This window comes from Melanotaenia boesemani, chromosome 17 (genome assembly GCF_017639745.1).
Source record: "Melanotaenia boesemani isolate fMelBoe1 chromosome 17, fMelBoe1.pri, whole genome shotgun sequence".
Taxonomy (NCBI): Eukaryota; Metazoa; Chordata; class Actinopteri; order Atheriniformes; family Melanotaeniidae; genus Melanotaenia; species Melanotaenia boesemani.
Window position 1 is genome coordinate 1,668,377 of NC_055698.1, and position 26,470 is coordinate 1,694,846.

Consider the following 26,470-nt stretch of genomic DNA (forward strand, 5'->3'; position numbering starts at 1 on the left):
TTAGTTACCAGCAGTCTAAACAAATGAGAGGGGTTGATGTTATTGTCTTTCTATCCTATTAAATATTTTTCATTGTGTTTCATTGCTGTTTTACTGGATATTAATGACACCAGCATCATCGGCATCCCTACCGACTGATGTGTTGAACTAATGTGAGCTGATCTCAGGGACATATTTCACTCCAAGCTGAACTCATCAAATGTTTATTGCAGCATTTTCTTATTTCATAACCATATATAGTACTGCACATAACAGAACGGGATGCAGTAGTCTTTAGAACGAGGGGAACTCCTGTTGTTTGAACATCAACACAAAAACCTGAACCTAGCACACAGATGAAAATCACTTTCCCAAAATTTTGCATCAGTTGTCCACAGTTCCACATATCCTCCTTCTGAATAGTGGTTAGTACCTGCCTGCAGCATCAAGGGACTCCAAGAGTGACGTGTCTCGCCCTCGCAGCACATGTCCTGCTAATTTCCTCCTCTTCATCATAATTTATTTATATACTATATATGTTAGAATAAAAATTAGATATTCCAGGCCACGCCCTTTCATGAACTCCTCGACCCCCCTTTGCCCACCTCATCCATGACAGGACATTTTTCCCTGAGGGTAGCTTTGATCTTGAATGGGTAGACACTTCACTCAGGATGGTGAACCTGTAGACAGAGGAGCTCCGTTACAACATAGCCAAACAAGACTTGTTCATTCACTGTGTCACCAGTCAATCTGGTGCTGATGCTAGCTAGCCTCATTAGCGGACCAGCTATCAAACCATCCTGATCCAAACACCTGACATTCACAATCCTGATAAGCGGCACTATGAAGCCGGTTATCTAATCAGTAATTAAACCCAGGGTTTTCCCATCTTCATCAGTGCACACAGTAGCAACATCATCATGACATCTGATGGGCTACTGTAATCACATCGATACACTCATCCCTATTTCAATCTAGAAATAATTAAAATAAAATTTTCTGCTCATTCCCTGTCGGACCTTGTTGTATCATGCTTGGACTATTCCTCTTTCCCTTCCCTGTTGGGGACAATCTGTCAACTCCACCGTTTGTAAGATCATTCCACTGTTCACTCACTATTCAATAAAGCTTTGTTAACCATTGTGTGTCTCCGAGGAGTCCACCGTAACAGAAGGTCCGACCTTAAAAACAGATTGAGCTGGCAAACCATGAATCTGGAGCTGGACCTCTCTTCTGAGGACTTCGTGGCCTCACAGAGAGTAGTCAAAGACTTTTTGGACACTCTCGCTATGAACCCTGGGCCCTGGGAGAAATTACGTGTGGCTATTGACCTTATCACACTGCTTGACATGAAACCTATGCTTCTGTCTTCCTCTGGGATAGCTGAGCTGCTGAAAGAAACTTGGGAATCATCGCTACAACAGAGATTCAGCCCATCTTCATGGCCCACGCCTCCAGTGTCTCTGCCGGCTCCATGCCTCACATCCCCATAGTCTCTGCCAGCTCCACGTCCCAAGCCTCCGGTGTCCCCACGGGCTCCACGCCTCACATCTCCAGCATCCACTTTAGCTCTTGAGCATCCCAGGCCGGCACCCAGTTCCTGCCCAGCTATTCAGCGTCAGATGCTGCCGTCCAGGTCCACACTGTCTTCTGAGGGGTCCCGGGTAGGGCTGCTTCCCTGCTTTTAGTCCCTGTGTCCGAGGTTGTCTCTGGTCGAGAGGCTCCTCTTCTGCTCCTGGTCCCTGTTCCCGAGGAGGTCTCTGGTCGTGACGTTTCTCTTCTGACACCTGTCTCCAAGGAGGTCTCTGGTCAAAATGCTCCTCCTCTGCCCCTGGCTGCTGCTTCTGAAGAGGGCGCTCCTCCTCCACTGTCCCTGGCTCCTGCTTCTGAAGAGGGCGCTCCTCCTCCACTGTCCCTGGCTCCTGCTTCTGAAGAGGTCGCTCCTCCTCCACTGTCCCTGGCTCCTGCTTCTGAAGAGGTCGCTCCTCCTCCACTGTCCCTGGCTCCTGTTTCTGAGGAGGTCACTCCTCCTCCAACGTTCCTGGCGTCTATTTCCGAGGAGGTTGCTCCTCCTCCAACGGCTCCTGTTTCCAAAGAGGTCACTCCTACTCCGCCTCCTGTGGTTCCTGCCACCGAGGAGGTCGCTCCTCTTCCGCATCCTGTGATTCCTGCCGCCTCTGCCTCCGTACTTTACCTTTAGGCTTGTCATTGTGTGGATGCTGCTGAACCCTGCAGAGATCCTGCTCCTGTCTGCATGGCCACTCAGCCACCTTCCAGAGATCCAGTTCCTGCCATGCACCACAGCAATCACTCTCTGGTATACTAATCATCCACACCTGTACCCAATCTCCTCACATGGCTATATATACTCCAGCACCAAACTCATTCCCTGTCCGACCTTGTTGCATCATGCTTGACCTATTCCTCTTTCGCTTCCCGGCTCCATGTCTCTAGGATAATCTGTTGACTCTACCATTTGCCTTCCAGCAGTAAGATCATTACACTGTTCACTCACTATTCAATAAAGCTTTGTTAACCATTATCTGTCTCTGAGGAGTCCATCGTAATAATTGTATTAACTTCAAATCAAAAGTGCAATACCAGCCTGATTTTAGTTTTTTTTTTTTTTAGATTTATAAAAGAATAATGAAAAACAGGATGATTACTTATTTTTTTATTTCCGATTGTTAATTGAATATTAAATGAAAAAATGATACACGGACCCAAACGTTCTGTTTTCCAATTGGAAAAATGAACAAAAAGTTGGAAAAATAGATCTGCAAGAAACTTCTCTCTTTTTTTCATGTGAAAGAAGTCACGTGATCCAACAGTTGTCTCTGCTCCGTGTACTGGAGGAGGCGGGACAAGCTCAAATGTACAAAAATACAGAAAATGGTTATTTGTTGACTGATTACACAACCACCAAATTGATACACATGCTAACACATGTAGCATCCATATTTACCTCCATAGATACAGCGTGTTGCCTGTGGCGTCACATCTTCAGGCCATGGACTGTTCATACTGGAGTCTCATGGTGGGCACATTAAATTAAAATGTGAACAACCACCGGAAAAATATCAGATCCCAGCAAAAGACCTGCAGTGTGAATGAAGCCTTTTTTGCACTACATGTCACACTCACCCAATCACACACACATAACAGTGTCTCTGACTACATACTAAGCGCATCATCTGTCAAATGCATTAATTCCCTGATGTACATATCGGAGGCATCAGCATCTTGCCCAAAGTCACCTTGACATATAGTCTGGGAAAGCCAGTAATTGATCAACTGACCTTCCTGTGGGTAGTGCTACAGCTACCTGTATGTAATAAAAGGCAATAAACATAAATATGCAGAGCAACATGCAGACTAAAACCGGGTGTGGACTCCCCCAGGATAAACTCTTACCACGGATACAATGCTTCTGTTTTGCTTGTATTGTTTTGATATGTTTGACCTTCAGCTGAGTCCAGTATGATTGAACATTTTCTCATGAGCCTTTTATATTTAATGAGAAGACATAATCATTATGTTCTCAACTTCCCCATCCATGTCCCACATTATGACATTTCTTTGACAGCAAAGAAATAAGGACCTCAGTTACAGAACACAAAATTTCTTATGTTCAAAGATTTGCTTCTGTGATTGATCACATGCGTTTGTCTCTCTTGGAATAAGTAAAAACGTAGCCTTTCCTTCTCTGAATGACACAACATCCCAACTTTTTGGGAATTTGGGTTTTATGAGTGTTAACAAGAGGTCCTACAGGAATTTCATCTATTAATTAGATATTGCAGACTTATAAAAAGTGGATAAGTCCTTATTCAGTCTGATTTACACCCATTCACCATTATTTCAACTTAAACTAAAAGAATAGAATAGAACATAACTTTATTGCCATTTTTTTTTTAAAGTGCAACAAAATTACTATTATAAAAGAGCATCGGGGTCCAAAACAGCCATTTTTCTCCACTACATCACTACATTCGGGTTTAATAAAAAAAAGTACTAACACAGTCTTCATGGTGATTGTTTTGCATTGGACTGAAACCGGTATTGCAAACAGGGATAAGGTAGTTGTTGTTATAATGACATACATGGATGGTGGTCATATGACTAATAGGAAGAAAATCAACCTATTTGTATACAACCACATTTTAGCATTTATATTTCCTAACCACACATTATTTTCACATTACATTGAGCCATTTCTGTTTTCCCCCCAACAAGGTCAAAGAATGGACTCTGCGCTCTCTACTTTCTTCGAACATATGAAGTTGACTGAGGTAAAATCCTTCAGCTCACCCAGAGTGGCATTTTGAACTGTGCCCCAGCATCCTGACCTGCTTTTTCTCTGTAATGGCATTGCATTACAGCCAGTTCCAGCTTACTGAGTCTTAAGATTGAGCCCTTTACAGTTCAAACAGGTGTGACATTCAGACAAGCTGTTCTCCTTTGTCCTTGGCTGCAAATCGAGCTCTCCCAAAATTTAATGTACTGTAGTTGACTGGTGCTCGAAGAGGTAATTGGAGCACTAGATGGAATATATTAGTCAAAACAAATTCCCTCAAGGTGAAGAAATTCTGCATTTTACAGTGCCCTAAATATCCAAACAGCAAATCCAACTGTAAAGTAGATTAAGGTCCATATATCATTTGTTAATTTCCTAGTTTCCTAAGAGACTCTGACAAGCCTTCTTAACCATGGCATTTATGTGGGTAGTGCATATCAGATCCTCTAAGATGTTAACCCAAAGGTATCTAAAGCTGTCCACCTTCTTCAGCTGTGTCCTGCAGATGGTGAGCTGGGTTTAGCTCCTTTGTTGCTTCTACCTGAATCCACGATCAGTTCTTTGGTTTTGCTGACATTCAGCTGGAGGATGTTAAGCTGGCACCAATCCTCTAAGTGGTGAATCTTGTGTGCACAGATTCATTGGTTTTAGATATGAGACCCACCACAGCCGTGTCATCAGCAAATTTAATGCTGATCTCTTCTGATTTGGTTAAGCAGTATTAGGTGTAGAGTGTACAGCAGGGGGCTAAGTACACACCCTTGGGGAGCTCCTGTGTTAAGGGTGAGGGGAGATGAGGTTTGGTTGTCTGTTCGAACAACCTGTGGTTTGTCAGTCAGGAAGCTGAGAATCTGTATGCACATTCAGATTGATGGCCACCCTGTAAGGGACTATGGTTTTGAAAGCTGATGAGTAATCCAAAAATAGCATTCTCACATAATTCCCCCTTCCAGAGTCCAGGTGATTGAGGGTCGTCTCAGGCAGGAAGGCGATGTCGTCGTCCGTGGATATGTTGGGACGATACGCAAACTTCAGGGGGTTCATAGCAGCAGGCAGCCTTCAGGACAGTGTCACTAATTTCTCAATAAATCCCACATCTGCATCTGTAAACATGCAGATGTTATTGTTTTAGCTCTCCTGGAACAAACTCAAGTCCGCACTTTCCAGCGTGTCCTGCAGGGTGGCCTCTGGTTGGTCTGTCCAGCGCATCACCTCCCTTGTCACTGGAACCTCCTGCTTCAGCCATTATTTATACTTCGGCATCAGCAGAATGACAGCATTGTCTGACTTGCCGAACGGAGGGAGAAGTGTGGCTCGGTAGCCCTCCTTGAACGGGGTGTAACAGTGGTCTAAAGTCTGATCACCGTTAGTGGGGCATGAAACATGCTGAAAGAGGCCTTTTTCAGTTTAGCACTGTTAAAGTCCCAGGCCACGATGAGGGTAAGCCTGGTGATTAGCAAGAACCTCATGCAGCTCAGAGAGAGCAGTGTCTCTATTCGCTTGAGGTGAAATGTAAGAGGCACTGTGGTGAACTCAAGGTTGAGGTAGAAAGGACAGCACATTATGGTCAGCAGCTCCAGGTCAGGCAAACAGAGATGAAAGAGGGGGAAAGCATTCTTGCTATCACACCAGTTGTTCACCATGAGACACATGCCACCTCCCCTCGATTTTCCAGATTCCTCTGTTCCTTACGTGCCATGAACTGAGAAAAACTGGTCAAAAGACATGGCCTCGGATCATCGGGGTCAGCCATGACTCAGTGGGGCAGATGATACTACAGACCCGTATGTCCCTCTGGAACTTGATCTTCTCCTTCAGGCCATCAAGCTTCTTTTCTAGAGACTGGACATTGGCCATGAAAATGGTGGGGTTTGTGTGGCCTTTTCTCAGGCGATTCCTGAAGTCTGCTCAGCATCCTCTGGGCCTCCCCCACTTCTTGGTGGTGGCACATCCTCCATTGTTTTTGTTGCTGGAGGTCCGCAGGATTTTGCTGGGCCAGGTGGAATCAGAAATCAGTGCTCCTGAGTACTATCTGCCGATTTTTAGAAGTGCACTTATATGTCATAAGTGACTTTGCACAGTGCAGACATGAGGAGCATTCCGACAGAGAAGTTCTAAGAACGCAGTCTTAGTTCTAAGAACGGTCCTTCTCCAGGGGAACTGTTTCGTGTTGCATTCGTACATGAGTTGGGGGCGGTAGCGGGGCCGATGTGACGCATCTGTCTGCGACAGTGGCGTGTGACTTTAGCACCACATAACAACAAAACAAAACCCGCTAAAAACAAAACAACACAGCAAGCTATTATGGAGAAGGAAGAGATCGTAGTGTTCATGCTCTGCTTGATGGAGATGTTACTGATGGACAATACAACCAGGCGTCTCACGTCGAGGTGGAAAGGCTCCTGAAAGTCAGAAGATGAAGAATCCAGCGGCAGGAGATACGCCGCAGACAAAGGAGACGACGTGCAAGTTTAACTTATTAAACATGCGCCGATTGTATACGTGTCTTATGAGTAAACATTTCACGGTTTTCTACTGTCTGTGTTGAGCAGATTACAATAAAGACGGCGGGTTTATTGTAACTCGTGTTCTGCTTTTCAGACGTTGCTGCAGCTCATTGAACTCCTCACCGTCCGGCTGGTCCGGAGCAAAGCTGATAACTAGTGGGAAAAGGTTGTTCTCAGTTTTACCGATGAGCAGTGGATAGAGAATTTCTGTATGTCCAGGGAGACATTTCAATACATCTGTGGCTGCCTGAAGCTGCACTGGAGAGGATGGACACAACCACCTGCTGCAGGTACTGAAGGAGATGGAGAACAGCCTGGATGCTTTACCTCCTGCCTTCCAGCTAATCACAACACACCTCTTCATAATAAGCATAATGTTCTGGAAGTTTGACAGACAGAACATACATGTATACATGATGTACACATTTAAAGAGAAAATGTTCCATAGAAAATGCATCATTTCTTTTTTTTTGTGTTATGTGTAAAATAAAGATCTCATCATCTGCTTTAAGCTTTGTGTGTTTTATGGAATCATCAGTAGAAAGGTGGAGGAGTAATCCGTCACTGGAGGGTTGGTTGTGACTGACTTATGGTTTAGAATTATGAGGACATAGTCACACAGATTTAGCGTATATGAAGGTAAAAATATAAAAAGGGTGGTGAAATGTTTACAGGTGTGTAATTTGTGTCAGATCTTGGTTAAACATGATAAACTTCGTTCTGTGACATGGAGCATATTATAAAGTTGATAAACTAATGTAATTTACACCCAGGGATACGACTTAAAATGTAGCGACCAAAGATGGATTATTTAATATTTCATAGCTGTGATAAGTTAATAACTACTCAATATTTTTATTAGCTAATATTTTATAGATGTGGCCAAAGCACATCTAACAGACACAAACTAAATACTTCAGACTCTTTACAAAGTCATTTTATTTTTTTATAATGAATACAGCAGAGCAAAAATAACTATGTACATGTGTGTATATGCTGCATATCACACTGGCTTTTCCTGCCGCACGCAGGAGTCATTTGCATGTCTGTGGTACAAGCTGTCAAATTTACTGTTTTTTCGGTTCGTCCCACTCCAGTTGTCGTGGTCCTTAATTTATTTGTAGTCTTGTGTGAGTTTTCTACGTGCGCTGAGCTGATCGTCAGGAATATTTTTATATTTCGCTGCGAACCTTCAAAACCTCTCTGAAAATCCTCTGTGGCGTAGACGGTCAGAAGAGCTTCGACCTCCTCGTCGGTCTATTTATTGCTTGCTGTTGTTGTTTTTGTCCGTATGTGCAACTGTGTTTCTTAAATGTGGCGGGAACACAAAATGCGGAAATCTGGCAAGGGGCGGAGCTACCAGTCACGAAACACCTACATCATGAGGGTTCCTATAGAACCCCGTGTAGACCCTGCCTCGGAGCACGAGCTAAAATGGTTATAGGAACTGGGGGCTTTGGTCCCTAGTTCCTATATGTCCGAATGCGCGAAAAAACGGCCTGGTTCCTGAAAAGGTTATAGGAACTGCAAAAGGTTCCTACAGTCGGAAAGAGCCTATGGTTAAGAGATTAAAAATGATAAGAAAAACTAATATATATACAAAAACGCATCAGCAGGCACAACAGCTGCCATTCTCACCAGCGCCATCTTCCTTTTATACTTGTTTCAAGGGCTACTTTACTAGTTCCTAGGGCTATTGAGCTAGTTCCTATGATTGCTTTCGTAGTTCCTAACACTGTGTTACTAGTTCATAGAACTACTTTAGTAGTTATCAGGACTATTTCACTGGTTCCTCAGACTATTATACCCCTTACTGTGACTACTAGTTCCTAGAACTACTATACATGTTCCTATGACTGCTTTAAAGTAGTTCCTAGAACTACTTTACTAGTTCCTAGGACTACTTTACTAGTTCCTGTGAATACTTTAGTAGTTCCTGCGACTACTTTACTAGTTCATAAGATTGCTTTAGTAGTTATCACAGGGATCTCCAACTCCAGTCCTAGTGAGCTACTGTCCTGCAGGTTTTGGATTTTTCCCAGATGTAACACACCTGACTCAAATCACTGGGTGATTAACAGGCTTGTGCAGAGGTGTGTTGTAGTAGGAGACATCTAAAACCTGCAGGACAGTAGCTCACGAGGACTGGAGTTGGAGACCACTGGTTCCTAGGACTACTATACTAGTTCCTGTGACTACTTTACTAGTTCCTGTGATTACTTTAGTAGTTCCTAAAAAAAACTTTATTAGTTCTTAGGACTTCTTCCTCAGACTGCTATACTAGTTCCTGGGACTAGTGAACTATTTTCTAAGACTACTTTTTTAATTCCTAGGACTAATATACTAATTCCTCGATGAACTGGGCAACTATCCTCTGGTTTTCAGGAAAAGTAATGTGGTTTTCTAATATTAGAAAATAACATTTTCTGGATAAATTTACTCTGATACATTATCAATACTGTATCAGGCAGTCCCTGTCTAAAAAATGATATTATGTATAAAATACCATAAGTAAAACTACTTATGATTCCCTTCAGCTGGTGTGCATGCAACAGAAAATATAAAATTTCATTCAAGAATAGCAGTCAGTTTTGTAATCTCAATCAATAATCAGACTTTACATGATAGACTGAGTTAATCAAAGTAACTTAACAGATATTATGAGATGAGTTCAGCTCCATTGTTGATCCTGAAAAAGAAGCATTATATTTAAACCTAAGAAAATTTGGAAAAAAGTTTTCACAGAAAGTTGCTCTTTTCTAGAATAACTTTGCTCTGTTATCATACAAGAAGATGACTCATGGTATCATGACTTGCTTTCAAACTAAAATCTAGCACTGAAGTGTGTGCTTCTACCTTGTGATTTATTCAAACTAAATGCTCAACACTTTATCCTTTCAGGGGTTTGATGCAGTGCTCCATTTGTTTATCAAAAGCTGATAGAAAAGGCATAATTCATCCTGGAATGAAGCTGCTCATTGCAGTCAGTGAACATGAAAATTGGATTCAGGTAGATAAGTCAATCTGTGGGTCGGATCCTTTTACTGTTGACCTGAGAAAGTGAGAGTGGAGACGCAGAGAGAAAATGCAACTCCAGCGTCTCAGTACCATATCAGCCCATGGATGTTTATTTACCTCACTTTTGAAAAGTAATTTATTCTATAGGAGAAGATTCACATTTAGTTAGTGCCGTTTTTCATGTACTCACAGACAAGTCTGATAATATTCTTGCTTTAAATACAAATATTTCTGCCTTCAGTTACACTTTATAACGTGCAATAATACCTTGTAATCCTGTTATTTTTTTCTTCACCCTTCTAGGTTAAAACAATGACTTCTGCTAATTTTCTGCTAATTTTCTAAATAGATGTAAGATGATCTGGCAAATAATCCAAGAAATGCTTTTCTGTATTTAAAAAACATATTAATTTGTCTTGAAAACACAGGCTTATGATTTGCTTTATATATCTGTGCTCCCATTGTTTAAGTATGTGGTATTAATCATGGAAATCCTGCACAAGCATGGGATCCACTGTAACCATCAGTGTATCAGTAAATGTTTCCAAAATGAACAATCCTTTGTGCAGCTTAGTGTGCTTTCAATTCACTTTAAAAATGGATTTAATTGGAAATTAAGGTAAAGTTTTGTGCATTTTTAATGTGAGAAATTTACAGAATTTACAGATTTCTTATCATATTTATTATAATCTGCAAAAATATGCTTCTGCTTACAGATTCAAATAACAAATTATTAATGTTTGTAGTGTTTATTTATAAAAGGTGTGATTTTGAGACAGGTGGTAGACCAAGTCCAAATTTGTGTTCAAGCTTATTTATATTGAACAATTTCATACAAATTTCAATTTGTTTTATTTTTATTTATTTTATTTTATTTAACCAGGAAAAACCTCATTGAGATTAAGAATCTCATTTGCAAGAGTGTCCTGGCCAAGACAGCAGCAAACCAAGTTAAAAATCAGCCAAAACCACCAATTTAAAAAACAAACAATCAAACAAACAAACAAAAACAAACAAACAAAAAAAAAAATAAAACAGCATGATATGGAAAAATGTCAGAAAATAAAGAGCTGTATGAGTGAAAATTAAAGCTGACTATAACACAAATCGTCTGATTTAACATTATATTTCATGTGTCTTGTAGGGCAAATGGCCAAAAACCAAATCACTGTGTTGCAATATATTACGATACTATAAGCAAGACGATTTATTGCCATTTTGTAAACAGATTTAACAGTAATTAAACTGTCACAGCATGGTAAACTCTCAAACCTGTTACATGCTCAACATCAGCTTACTGAATAAGAACAGTAAGCTCTACATTTCACTACAAAATAAGCTAGCTCGTTATGTCCAATATGAATAAAAAAATTAATATTTGCCTTAGGATTAAAAATATCTAATTAAACAAGAAAATGCAGTCCCAATTTATTGCACTGTAAACACACTGTAGCTTAAAATGTAACAAATGTTAAATATGTAACATTTGGGTTATTTATACTGAATAAGAATTTTTGATTTAAAAGTATTTTTTTAAAAAATGTACGCTGCAAAATCAAAACAACACTTTTACTGTTATCCATTTACCATATACATCTAAATAAATAAAAAAGTAAAGTGCTTATAGGATTCTTCAAGTAAACATTATCAAAAATGTAAAGTACTTTAAACAAGAAAAAGTACAAAGCCCTACAACATTCACATTTTAACACTTTTTCTGTGTAATTTGAATAAAAAAATTCACCCTCTTGCCTGTAAAAACTAAATGATTTTGCAGAACAAAAATATTAACATTTTCAGTTTCTCATCTAAAGATTCTCATTTTAGTTTTTAATCTCAAGATTTTTGTGCAAACTGGTCAACATTCTCAGCTTTCAGGACGCTTCTCTGTGCATGCACTATGTCTCCTGCAGAGGAGAAAACCCTCTCTGCAGAGATGCTTGTTCCAGGAATGCAAAGGAAACACTTTGCTACTCTCGATACGTGAGGGCATTTGTGTTCATGGTCCTTCCACCAACTGAGAGGATTTCCTGTGAGAGGCAAAGGGGTCTCATCTCTATACCTCTTGATCTCAGCTGTAGCAGCATCATCTGCTGATTTTGGTGCTGTATTGTCACTGGTAGCTCCAAGCAAGTCTGCCAATACACATGAGGTCCTTGGCCTCTTTTGGGGTGGCTGGGGGCTGGAGACAGTGCTGTCCTTCATAAATGGGTAATCAGCCTCTTCTTGGACATTCTCCACCTGTTTTTCAGTCTCTTTATCCTCTTGCTGCTGAAAAACATCAACTCCAGCTAGTATTGTTGTCACAGAAAGCCAAAACCGAAATCAAAGATTAATAGACAGAGGACTGCAGACAGGAATTAGCCCAGGGGTAATTCTGGTACACTGCATCAAATGGACATATTCATGTTTAAGTTGTACATGGTTCTTTTAAGAAAAAATACTTCTTCACCCTACTAGTTGTAATCAATAAATAATTCAAAAAGCCATTCATGGACTTGCACCTTCTTATTTATGTGAACTGTTATTTGCACATAAACCCACGAGAGACCTGCGTTCTGCAGGCCAACACCTGCTGGAGGTCCCCAGGACCAGTTGCAAGCAGTGGGGCGACCGTTCATTGGCTGTAGCCGGTCCCAGACTTTGGAACACTTTTCTACTTGAGCTGTGGACCATCACAGACCTGCCTTTGTTCAAAACTAAGCTAAAGACTTATTTGTTTAGACTTGCATTTGCTACTTAACTACATTGCGACTCTTGTTTTACACTAATTTACTCTGAAAATGTTTTATTTTTGTCTGAACTGTTATTGTTAACCTGTTTTTAGTTGTTTTTATTCTCTTATTATTGCACGTTCAGCAGCACTTTGGTTCAGCTGTTGCTGTTGTAAAGCGCTATATAAATAAAGTTTGATTGATTGATTGAACTATTAAAACCATATGACATCAGCTACATAGTTTTGCTCAGATTTTCAGTTAGTCATAACTTCAATGTGGGTTAGGCTTAGTGTAGCGGGACTCCAGTGCTTAATCATATTGCAAAATCCCACATTCTCCACAACACTCAGAGGGCATCTTTGCAAATAAAACAAAGTACTGACTGCGTTAATTTGGTTTCACAAGTTGAGGTCTTTACTACCTTCCTTTGTTAGGAATCCAAAATGTGTCCATATGTCCACCTTGTAAACTGCTGAATCAGGCTGTATAATCCACTTTTATTTAGCCATTGGTGAGCTGTGTGAAGTTAGCAAGATTTTCCATAAAGCAGCACTAACGTACCAACAAGATATTGTGAGATTTAATTGTTTCTCTGGCACAGAGGAGGAAACGACTGCTGCCAACTAGTGGCTGGAGTGTAAAATGCAACACAAAAATTAACTACATTTACTGTTTGCATATACTGTCATCTATTAATAAAAAAAAAAGATTCAATGCTTTTATAACATCGAACAATATTGTAACACAAAATCTCATGATATTTTAGTATACTGATATTTTCTTACACCCCTAACACATGTAGTAGTAGTACATGTTCATGTTCATGTTTTATTTGTGTGTGTTGCTGATGTTGTTGTGATTAATAATTTTTGTTTGATGTTTTTTTCCTACAACTTGTCTGTTTTCTTATAGGTGCTTCTGATGATTGCCAGTTTTGTCTTCTTCAATATGGTGCAGGTGTTTTTTGTTTTTTTTACATCTCTGGCCTAGGAATGCCTTGGGAACCCCCCACGGACGAGCTGGTGAATGTGGTTGGGTAGGGGAAGTCTGGGTTTCCCTACTTAAACGGCTGCCCTTGCAACCCGACCCTGGCTAAGTGACAGAAAATGGATGGATAACATAAACATGTAGTTTTGATGATTAAACTCACAGTGTGACACAGTGACTGTCTCAGCATGCAGTATACCCAGGATACCAGCCAGCCCCCAAGAACACGTATCCCAGCCAGCCTGACACCAGGATGACCATGAATATGCCCAGAGGCCAGCAGAAGAAGGCCCCAGCCAGAGCGCCCTGTCTATGGAGCACAGGCCCCAGGAGGCCAGGAACAACCCACCCTCCCAAGACAGAGGCACCTCTCAATGCCCAGGAGGACCAGGTCCCCCTGGACAGCCACCACATGTGGGCCAGCACCCACCTCAATGCCCAAGTCAGGCAACCTGCGGACCAAGGCATTATCCCCCACCAATACCCCCTGCCTCCCTCCCTCCCATCCTGTCCCCACACCCCCAATAACCCATCTGTCCCTGTCTGCTTTTGAAACAGTTATGATGTTTAATATTTTGGCCAATATATGACAAGTTTGTAATTTCCAGATTCTCACAAAGTGCTTGTTCTATCTGACCATGGTTCAGCTAATGGATGAGATTTGCACTATTTTGAGATATACTGAAACCTATTGACTAAGAAATAATAATGGAAGTCAAGTAGATCTAGTCTTCTGGAGTTTTTAAGCTAAAACATGGTGGTTTGCTCTTCTAAAGAAATTTAGAGATGTAAAAGTCTAATGACTTAAACCATGTAGCGGATGATTTTATGGGTATCATGGAGAAGAGGTAATTTATTTTTGATAAAAACCATAATTTTAAGCGTGGCAACTCCTTCCATTAGTAATATGGGAAGGGAATTATCGTCCTCAATAGATTTTAAAAGCTGAATGTATTTTAGTTTTGTTAGCTCTGACAGCCTTGGCAAAATGTTTATACCTAGTTTCTTATATCACCTGGCTGTAATGTGGTAGTGGGAAGATTTTGGAGAGGACAGTTAATTGTCAGAACTGTGGACTTGGTGCAATTGATAGAGTAATCTGAGATTACTGAGAATTCAGTAATGATTGTGATGGTCTGTGGTAGAGGTTTGAGAGTCTATAACAGTTTCTCTGATGTTCTTGTTGACTTCGCTGAGTCAGTTCATTCCCTCAGTGAGAGATTTTATGCACTCCTTGAGGGTGGCATTCTCCGTAGCTAGCTCCTTAACCTGTTGCTGGCTAAATTCCAGACACTCATGCAGCACTTGAAACTCCTTGTGTAGAACTTCTACGAGGGACAAACTTGCATCCAAATTAATTAGCGCCAGTTGATCGACAGCAGAATATCTGCCGTGTCACCTCTCAGTAGAGAAATCACTCTGGACAAGTTTTCCTCTCAGGATCGTTTTGATGCAGAAGCTTTGGATGTTGCTAGGGTGGCCACGTTGGGTATCCCCATGTCAATCCACTCGTAACAGTAGTCAATAAATTAGTTAATAAATTCCTTCAGGTTGTCCAATTCTCCATTTTGCTCATGAGTGTTTGTGAAAGAGAAATATATTGTTGAGCAAAGAAAGGATCACCTTTCCAATAATTGGTATACAGTGGCATATTTTCTATGAATGCTGAAAATGTTTGATCAGTAAGTCACCATGTTGGAATTTGCCAAAAGTCACATGTGTTCTTATGATACTGCAGCATCACTTACTGGTCTCCTCTAGGACTAATCTTTAAATAAAAGCCCCAGCCACCACAAATATATTATATTGAAAATAACTTTTTAATGATATTATTTAATTAAATTGGTTTTAAATGGTTAAATAATTTGAATAATTAAATATTTGGTAGTTTTGATTAGGACTGAAGATGATTGAAAGATCTGAGGGAAAATAATGGGGACAAAATTAATCTAAAATATTTTATAGCAGTTTTAGGGAGAGAACTTTTTTGTCCTGCAATGACCTTAAAGGGTAGTAAATTGAAACAACTACAAGGGTTAAATTCATAGTAAATTAACTTGTCAGTTAAATTAAATTTCATAGTTGATCCAGGATCACTCTTTCTAGTTTTATGTATATGGTGAAAGATTAATTGTGTTACTTAAAGGGGACAAAAACATCTTTTTTTAGTGAGCTTGTATTTTAGCATCATCCATTATTGTACTATTAGTGGTATTTTAAGTAGTATTTTAACTCTTACATTCATCTGGCTTTATTACATAATTTATCTGTTTTGATGGAGTTCATTCAACGATGTGTTCTAAAATGAGGTTCTTTAATGTTTCTCAGTGTAATGTTGCTTGGGCTTTTTTTTTTATTGTTGGATGCAATGAGGCACTTTAGTGTTATGTCTTCATAAAAAAGGATTATCATTCACCATTTGGCACACATATCTTGGAAAGCACAGGCTGGTAACTGCGCTCGTAGTGGTGGAATTACCATGAAAAACACTCCAGCCTGGGCTTCCAGAAAGATTTGTCGCAGCAGGGAGGAAGATGAGCTTGTTTATCAAAGCTTTGATGCTGTATATTTCGTTATCAGCTCTATGCACTGACACTTTTGCTTTTGGTGGGAAGTTGTGGAAGAATTGGCAGCCCTTCCATTCGTCTTGACTGCAGAGCCAAGCAAAACAATAGCCTACAGCAGCTTTTGTTCTCCCGCTAACGTTGGGCTTTTCTGGGTCCTGTAGAAATGGGAATTAACTCATGAAGACAAGTATAATGACACTGAATAGCATTAACTAGGACTGAATGCAGCTATGCTGTGTTTACACATATATCAACTGTAGACTTTCCATAATAGAAATGTTTATTAATCCTACTCAAATTATCCAGTTGTGGAGACACATTTTTTTTAACAGCTGTATTTTAATCTTTTTTCTGTCCTGACTAGATGTTAAAAAAACATGCAGTTCCACAATTTAGACTTCATTAAAAAAGCTTCTGTAGTCTCCTGAGAAAATTAATGCCTTCAGAACTGCCTTATTTCTTGGTGGCATATAGATGCTAGAGGTCACTGGAGTCCAGTGAACTCATCGTCATGTTCTAGAAAGCAGGTGGAGATGATCTGAGCTTTGTGACATGGTGCATTATCCTGCTGGAAGTAGCATCAGAAGATGCTCCACTGTGGTCATAAAGGGATGGACATGGTCAGCAACAATACTCAGGTAGGCTGTGCTGGTTAAACCAGGCCACGTTGGTACTAAGGGGCGTAAAGTGGGTCAAGAAAGTATCCCCCCACCATTACACCAGTTTTTTCCACCAAATCATCTGCATGTGGTGTTGAAATGGAGACTCTTCTGATGCCAGTGGTGGACACCCTCAGTACAAGGTGCTGTGACCACTCTATTCATGCTGCCACAATCCATGAATTATTGACAGAAAAGTGAAAATGTTGGGAGCAAGTTAAGGCACCGTCTAAAATTTTTATTCACCATAATTCCATCTGTCCATATATCTTCCGCCACTTATCTGGGGTAAGGTCACGTGGGCAACAGTTTAAGCAGAGAATCCTATCCTTTTCTCTCCAGGCCACTTCTTCCAGTTAATCAAGGGGCATGCAGAGGCTTTCCAGGGCCATCTCGGAAACACAGTTCCTCCAGCGTTTCCTGGGTCTTCCGGGGTCTCCTTCCTGGAGAAACATGCCCCAAACCCCTCACTAGGGAGGTGTCCAAGGAGCATCCTAACCAGATCACCAAGCCTCATCAGGCTCCTCTGGATGTGGAGGAGCATTAGTTCTTCTCTAAGCTCCTCCTGGATGACCGAGCTTGTCAACTGTGAAGGTCCATGCTGTTGGTGAGTTTCATGGTATTTCCCAGCCTCCTCAGAAATCTGCTTTTTGACATGTTCAGTTCCACAATGATGTGTAGTGAAGCTCAGCTTTTGATCCTGTTCATGAAAATAAAAAAGTTGACATACTTTTACACTAAATTACATGTGATTTTAGGTAATATTTCTCATTTAATATATGTCAAAAGACAGTAGTTTTGTCTCTTTTGACAGGACTCGCAATATCAGCTGAGATTTAAAATCTAATTATCTTTTAGATAATTACAGAAATAAATACAATCTGAAATAATTCACGACTGTAAAAGTTAATGTTGACCAAACTCAGTATGCTAGTCTTGCATGATAAGATTTGACCATAAGTAACCTTATAGTGTAATAAGGTTACACAATAACAACCATTCACAGCACTGATGCATCTGTGGCTGAGCTGGACATGAGAGAAGCTCCTAATTCCTGTTCCAAATGACGGGTTTCTGTGTTGCTAAATGCCAATAGGGCACAAGGACACCTGTGTTTCTTTCTTTGAAGTCTTCCTCTTGGCTCTGACTTTCGATCAAGCAGAGATTCAGTGTTCTGGATCATTTCGGTAATTTGCCATTTAAGGGGAAATTAACTGCCAATTTTAAATGTGCTATATTGATAAACTGTCAAATTAATCTTAAGAGGTGATTCACATTACTACACTTAATAGGAACATCATGACTGCAGAAACAGATGCACTTTAAGCTGATTAAACCAATTTACTGCCTCCCGCTTTGTGATTTTCTTGTTTTTTTTTTGTTTGTTTTTTTTGTTTTTCTTTGCAGATTAAGATAGTCAGGGGAAGGGAGTCCAGGGGGTAGGGATGATAGTGGCGTTGGGTCAGAATGCCTACAAGTTAAGAATAAAGTGATATGTCATAGTCCTTTTGCAAAACAGATCTCACAGGCTTTGTCTCACATATGAATCAGTGAGATTGCAGGAGGAAAACTGGGGATAATGTGGTTGTCTCCTGCAGCAGCGCACCTTGTCACAAGCTTTTAAAAACCTGTTCACTATAAAATGCTGGCTGGGGACACTTCTGTTCATGGCTGGCATGCTCAGAAGCTCCCAGGACATGTTTCCTGGCTGTCCTCCTTTTTATAAGACTCCTCAGTGTACATGTAAAAAGCCACATTTAGCATAATGAAATGTAGGAAGTAATCAGTGAGAGCACAGACAGAATGGGTTCTGACAACAGGGATATTTCTGCTTCAGAGAAGTCTTATGTGGTTTATACTCACATTTACTCTTGTAAGTGCATAAATAGAGGAAGAACAGCTATGCAGATGCGACCCATCCAAGGCGTTTTGCTTCATCGTATGCACACACACACTGACAAACACACACACCATGAAATAAATTACCTTTATTTACATTTTCAAAGCTAGTGCAGTCATCCGTTCTGTCCATTGTATTGTAATTTTTGCTCTTTTTCTCTCTTTCTTTACTCCTCCTTTATTCCTTTTTTCATTTTTCAGGCTTTGATTATTAACTTTTATAAATATGTTACTATACGTTTCATGGAGCCCAGATTCCATGTGGGTTCACTTCCTGCAGGGAGGAAAACCGAGGACAGGTGAACTGAATTTCTGGTGGCACAAACTGTCTCTCAGGATGAGGAATGTCACCACATTTGATATCACATTAGGATGTGTCCTCATTCATTTTGGAGAGATGGAGAATGACCGGCATTGCATTAAACTGCCTTTTACGAGGATCGAGGTTTTGTGCTTCCACCACGCTCATGACAAGCCTCAGTATTTGGGAGCAGTTGTCGGTGCCAACATCGACATAAAACAGTCATACCAACTCCATGGACGATATAAACAGGGAAGGTAAACATTGTTTCAATGTACAGGTCAGCTCTGATTACAAATACACATTCATGGATGTTGCTGTAAAGTGGCCAGGCAGTGTACTTAATGCCCAGGTCTTTGCTAACTCAGATCTAAGCCTGTACCTAAAAACTGGCAAGATCCTGCTTTGAGGATGACGAGGAAGGAATATGCAAAACGTGGCTCCCCACCTCATGAAAAGTAGTTTGGATTATTGTTTAGGGAACGTATGGTCATCGAATGTGCTTTTGGTCTCCTCAAAGCCAGATGTGCTGCACTGGAAAGGCCCATGGATGCAAAGTTGATATCATTTACTCCTGCATTGCTCTGCACAGTATTTGTAGGACCAGTCCAGCATGGATGCTGTTTGAAACAAAACGGTGAATTGTAACCAGGTGAGGAACGGGCTTACGCAGTAATTTCACCCTTAAGGATTCATCTTTTTGGGGATATTTTTTAAACTTGTAAAAGAGCCTGATTAAAAAAAAAAAATCTCACTTAGGTGCAAAAGTTTACATTTTTAGGACTGGGTACTGCATATGTTGAGCATCCTGTACATTTTTTCAGTGTTTAGCTCTTTTCATCCTAGTCTCTGAATTCTAATTTCTAATTTCTGAAGATTAGATTTTAAGATTTTAATTATTATGCGATGCAACAGATTGCAGAAGTTCTCCATATTTTTACAGTAAAAGGAATCCCATTTAATTAAAAAAATATTTATATTTTTGTTTTTATTTCTAAGGTCATTTTCTCAGTTTTGAGATGTTTCTATGTTTAACCCATTGGTACCAGATGTGCTATGGGCAGGACATGACAAATAAAATTACTCAGTCTCCCGAGTACCTACACATACGTTATGCACCACTGGAAAGTTAAGATTCTTGAGTTGTGAATGATATATACCAGGGGTCAGCAACCTTTGCCACTCGTGCCAGAGGTGGCACCCTGGGGCATAAACACTGGCACGCTGGCACCTCTCAGTGTTATGACGGCTGTCGATTTATGTGTGGCCTGATTTCTTGGGTTTGAGTGACAGCTCTCCAGAGTTGAGCATCGAGCATCGATTGGAACCAGGACTTACTTTCCAATTCTCCTAATTTCAATACCTGGTCCACAAACGGAAGACGAAGCTGCTGAAGTGATTAAGTGATTAATGACAGCCTATCATCAAAGATTTTTTCAGGCCACAAAGAAAAGAAGCACATGCGTTTTGCATTATTTAATTATTCTATTTATTTTTTATTCTGTTTTGCATTTACTGGAGGGCTTTGTAATTTCTTTTATTCTATTCTATTTATGAAAGCAGTTTTTGAGTTAGAAAATTATCTTTAAAAATATGAGTGGATGTCTTCTATTTGGATGTAATAAATTCCAGATATGTTGGAAATGTTTTTGTATTTTGTGTCATAATTTAACTTTGCGTTATAGTTGACACTCATTAAGAAATTTCAAACTGGCTCACCATGTCACCCCTGATAAACACTATTCCAGACTACAATTATAACTGTAGATGCAGTAAACACTTATTTCAGACCAGTTGCAAATGGAATTTATCTTTGAATCCATACTGTTCTCATGCTCTGCTTTGGGAAAGGACTGGAAAACTAATTGGTGTTTTAAATGTTGGCAGTGTATGTGTTTATGCACTGGATGTTGTCTGTGTTTTATCTGGTTCATCCATCATCTCCAACATCCTTCTTTTTATTTGTAATTCTTTTAACATAAAGTCTGTTGAAAGTCTTCTCTTGAGTTTCTCTGTGGCTGTGCAGCATAGCCTGGAATGAACCAGAACCAGAAATACTTTAATACCAGAGGGAACTGTTGTATTACTAAGGCAATTAAATACATTAAAACACATTGAGAAAAAGAAATGAAAACATAAGACTAAAAGTAAGAAAGGGAAAAATTAAACCAGAACAAAATCCCAACTTTAAACAGAACACAAAGGTAACTGGTGAATATTGAACTGAAGCAAAACACACACACAAAGCAAGGATTTCCTTACATTAGTCATTTAGCAGATGCTTTTTTCCATAGTGACTTACAGTGGTTAGGCAGTGGCGTTAGGAGTCTTGCCCAAAGACCCAACTGGAAGGTGTTAATATTTGTCCGCTGGGGGAATCGAACTCTGGTCTTCATGTTTTCATGTTTGCATGTTTTAACAACCCTTAGTAAATCAGGCCCACAGGCTTTTAAATAGACGTATTTTTATTTTTTTTACTGTCCATTTTCTTGTTTGATTGTCTTCATGTAGTTTGTATATTGTTATTATTTTTTTATATTTTTACCTTGTCCTGTCAGCATGGTAGCAGACCAGACCATCTTTCCTTTTGCTACCATGCTGGACAGGACAAGTTAAAATAAATCAATAAATAAATAAGCACAATTTGGAGATACACATAATTCGGTTGTACTTCTGTGCAAGGACAATAAAGATTCTACATCCTGAGCATGTGTTTGCTAGCTTAACTGCAAGCAAAACAATCACTGTTGTAGTTGGTTGTCTCATACATTTGACAGACAACCAACCCCATGTCAGCACATACATGCATGGTGTGATACATATAGCCTTTTCTTTTTTTTTCAGATAGGATTTTGAACAGAAAATTTGTTTGGAAGAGGAGCTTTAGCCAGACACCCCCTGATGTAACGCTTCAGGCAGTCAGACCGGTGAAGCTGCTGGACAGATCAGGAGCACTGCAAATGAATTTTAAAGTAATTATCAAGCACAGGCGATAAACTGCAATAAAACTGGTCTATCAGAAATCGTTGGAGATGAACTTCACCCATCGCTCTCCGTAGGGTTTGTTAGAAATGGTTTCATTTTCCTAAACCACTGTATCACACAAAGGGCAGCAGAGAAAGACCTTTTACTACAAAACAAGCATCCCATGTCCCTGACCAACAACAGACCCACTCTGCCTCTACCCTTAGAACCAGTGGAGCCCTCTGTGGTGGCCCAGGAAGATGATCCAAAACAGAAGAAGACTGACTAGCTTCATCCTCAACGATGCCCCAATAACAGAAAGAATAGCTGCTGAGCAGAGGATGAAAAAACTTCTCTCCTTCAGAAATAAAAAGAAAATATGGAAGAGAAACGTGGACTCAACCTTTAGACAAGGATAAATGTCTCTGTTTGGTGTGTGGAGCTATTTTCAAACAGCTGCCTATAGAGACATGGGTCAGGTGCAAACACCAGGGCTGCACACCTGGACAGCCACTGTACACCTGTCAGAGCTGTGGCTCGGAGAGTCAGGGAAAGAAATAAGAAGGACTTGTCTTTGTCTGTTCAGCCATATCAGTAAACATTCTCAGCTCATGACACGTGAGGTTGTCTCCTTGGGACAACAACCCCACAATGCAGACATTTGTCAAAAAAGCACAATTTGTATTTGGTGGCCCATATTTCAACCGATTTCTCTGTTTCGAAGAGAAACTTCAGGCTTTCATCACACATTGAAATTAAATCAACTGAGGATGACAGTTTTTGAGAATTTAAATTAAAGTAAAAAGTTTAAAAAAATTAAAAGATAAAAACAAAACAAGTTCAGCCTTTTCCTACCTGAAGCACATCCCTTTACAGCCTGTGTGTGCACACGTTCTTCACAAGTTCCAGAAAACAGATTCATTAAGGAACATAACACAAGAAGCAATAATAACTACAAACTAGCTGTTTCCTGCTGTGCAGATCTTTTACAACTTTTTCTTTTGCTGAGGTTGAAGTACCAGAGAGGAGGCCCATCTCTAATGTTTTTGTCTAGAAAGAGAAAAGAACTAAGTTTTTACCGCTACGTCAGAGCAGATGGAGACAGACAGCCATAATGACAGAGAATAAACGGATATTGACGCAGAAGCAACAAAACACAGCAATTTTTTTATTTTCTTAGTAAAGGGGAATTGTTTTGCATAGTTTAATTGTGTCTGAACATTCTTTTTTTTACTATTTTAAATGAGCTACTGCTAACACATACTCTGCTAGGTAACATTTTTATTGTTCATAATGAATTATATTATTGTTGAAAATGAGAGTAACACATCTGTCAGTGCTCGGATTCTTTGAATATGATTTTATTTGTGCATTTTATTAGCATAATGACAGGTGCCTACTAGCAATTTCTTAATAAACTTTAGCTAACTTGTTGGAGTTAACTTGTTTTACTTATAACAGGCTTCTAAGTCTGGTGTAGAAACTAGGAGTTTACATAAGTTCTGTTATCATTTGTGAGGTTACGAGCGACTCTATATTACATAAAATGCAAATACTTCTCTGGATCTTACAGTAAATACAACATATTCTAATTTAATTAACTCCTGAAAATCTTTCTTCATTTTAGTTCATCTTTGACCCAAGTGACCAGTTTTGTCATGTCAAATTCTCACATTAAACAGATGAAAACAGGAAGAAATGAACACGAAGTTCCAGCTACTGATGAGATTCCTGCTTCCTTAATCATTGCTAATCACTTAGTATAACTACAGACGTGTCATATGAAGCACGTTGTGAAAGATCTAATCCACAAACTGGTTTTATTCCAGCATTAAACAACACAGTGAGATGTGTTAAATGGTACATGACTCAAAACACAGTGTGAACAAAACATTTTTCTCACACTCTATGTGTCAACTCACAAGGTGACACAATATTACTTCATGGACAAATTCTTGTGCAAATGTGACTGAGCTGCCTTCTTTGTAACTTCTCCCTCCACTAAATCCCTGGATAATGTGACTCCTCTCAGTGGTAACAATTTACAGCTTGGATACCAAATTAGGATGTGAATGGTACATTTGTCCTCCATAAAGAGCCAGTTTTGTCACAGAGAGGATAGGTTTTCAGATTTTCCATAGAAGTGGAGTAAAAAACAGTTTCCACTGTCGGGGGGACGACACATTGTAACACCGGAGCTGTCACTCAGAGCTCCAGGGAAGCAGAACCAAAGGAAAGTCTCATGTGGCCTGCAATTTTCTTGAGGCCATTAAACCCACCTTTTTTTAATTCCTTTTCTACGACTCCTGCTATTCTCACTGTAAAGTGGCCTTTCAGTGCTCAGCTTCCCATCCAACAGCTGAAAGACAGGAAGGCACTTTGCAGAACAATGCTGAACACATCTGCTAATTTCTCAGGCTTAAAAGGGAATGTAATAGAGGACATGCTCATTCACTGAAGATTCTCCAGCAGTTTGGCATTTCATTTAGATTTTTTTTTTTTTTTTTTAGCAAAGATTTGATACATTATCGCGTATTACACAACTGAAAAAATCCTTTAATGAGATGCTTAAATGTTGCAAGTCTATGACAGGTACAGTGTTCCCAGTGTTGGCTTCACAGGCTGCTTCTTTATATGTGGCTAATAGTGTCGGGTGGGTAACCCCACATCTGTTTCCTCCTATAGTCTACAGTTTTTCTGCAGTGGAAGAACATTGTTCACAGCTTTTAGTAGTGCTAACCAAAGCAGAATGGACTGTTAGTGATGTACTTTTAAGCAAATATATTTTCAGCACATTTGATTGTTTCAACCAATGAAAGCGTCTTGGTGGATCTTCATGAGAAGCTTATCGAAACTGTTTGAGTTAATGGGGGCATTTTTCTCTGTACCCAACACTGTAGATTCAGCACTTATCTATAAATTATAAGAAACTGCTGATCTACTGTAAATTTAATACCATACCAGATCATACCATCATTATTTATAGGTTCTTTATAAACAACAACGTTGCTGTGCAAACACAGAACAACTAAAAAACCAACAAAAACAGATTTAAAAACACAAATAAGCAAATAAAAACAATTAAAGCCAGATTAAAGCAACTAATAACAATAAGACAACTAATATTCCAGAACAGGAAAAGCACAATCACCTCTAAGTTTTCCTTTGCTGCCTTGGAACCACTAACAATGTCTGACCAGCTCACCTGAGGGAGCGAGAAGGATATTTGGCTGCAATAGGTCAGACAAGTAAGGACGAGTGTGGGCATTCTCTGCAAACCATCTCTAGGGTTTTCAGAGAATGGTCTGAAGAAGAGAAAATATCCAGCGAGCAGCAGTTGTCTGGACCAGGATGTCTGGCTGATGTCAGAGGTCAGAGGAGAATGGACAGACTGGTTGGGTTCCTGTCTGTCTCCCCTGTGTGTGGTTCCTGGATTGGCCCGGTGTGTGCGTTTGGCTCCCTCTGTCTGTTTTGTGTGTCATGCCTGGACAGAAGGATTGCCAGATTATTCCAGGGCTGCAATCATCTCACCTGGGCTGATCACCACACCAGGATCTCATCCAACAATCAAGCCACCTTCACTTCCCTGCAGTACTTAAACACCGGATCTTTCTACCATCCTCGCTGGATCGTCCAGTTACATACCTACTTAGTTTCTCGTGGTCTTGTCTTTCTTCTTTGAGATTCTGTTTGTTGTTAACAAGATCTGCTTTTATGCTTAGATTCCTGGTGATACTGATCCTGTCTCGTCAACCTTCTGGATTGTCTTCTCTGAGCTGGATCTGTTCTCTCCACTCCAGCCCCGGGCACAATCTGCCTGCCTGCCTGTTCTGTTTGGTCAGCTGAGACCCACAGCGGTCATCAGATCCTGGACTCGGATTACAGAACTGCTACTGCTTCATTAAATCCTTTTTGTTTTATTCTACCTCTGCATTATGGTTAGTCTGTGTCTGCACTTTGGTGTCCAAATCCATCTCTGTCTGAACCACTGTAACACAGACTGGTAGGAGATGATGGAAAGGTAACAGGAAGTCACTTGGCTCTTTAGTACCAACTTAGTAAATGAACGGTACTTTTACAGATTCTTTTTTAGTCATATTTGACCATTCACAGCACTTTTACATTATATGTCACATTGATTACAGCACTTCTATATAAGTGCTCATCTAGCACATAGACTCATACCCCAGAGGACGCAGTGGGAAGCAATGTGAAGTTCAGCCTCTTGCCCAAGGACATTAAACAAGTTTGGACCCATCCTGCCTTGCTTTAGGTTGCTGGTGCTGGTGGTGTAATGGTGTGCGAGATGTTTTCTTGGACCCCTTAGTACCAACGTGTCCTGGTTTAACCAGCACAGCCTACCTGAGTATTGTTGCTGACCATGTCCATCCCTTTATGACCACAGTGGAGCATCTTCTGATGCTACTTCCAGCAGGATAATGCACCATGTCACAAAGCTCAGATCATCTCCACCTGCTTTCTAGAACATGACGATGAGTTCACTGGACTCCAACGGCCTCTAGCATCTATATGCCACCAAGAAATAAGGCATTTCTATTATGGAAAATCTAC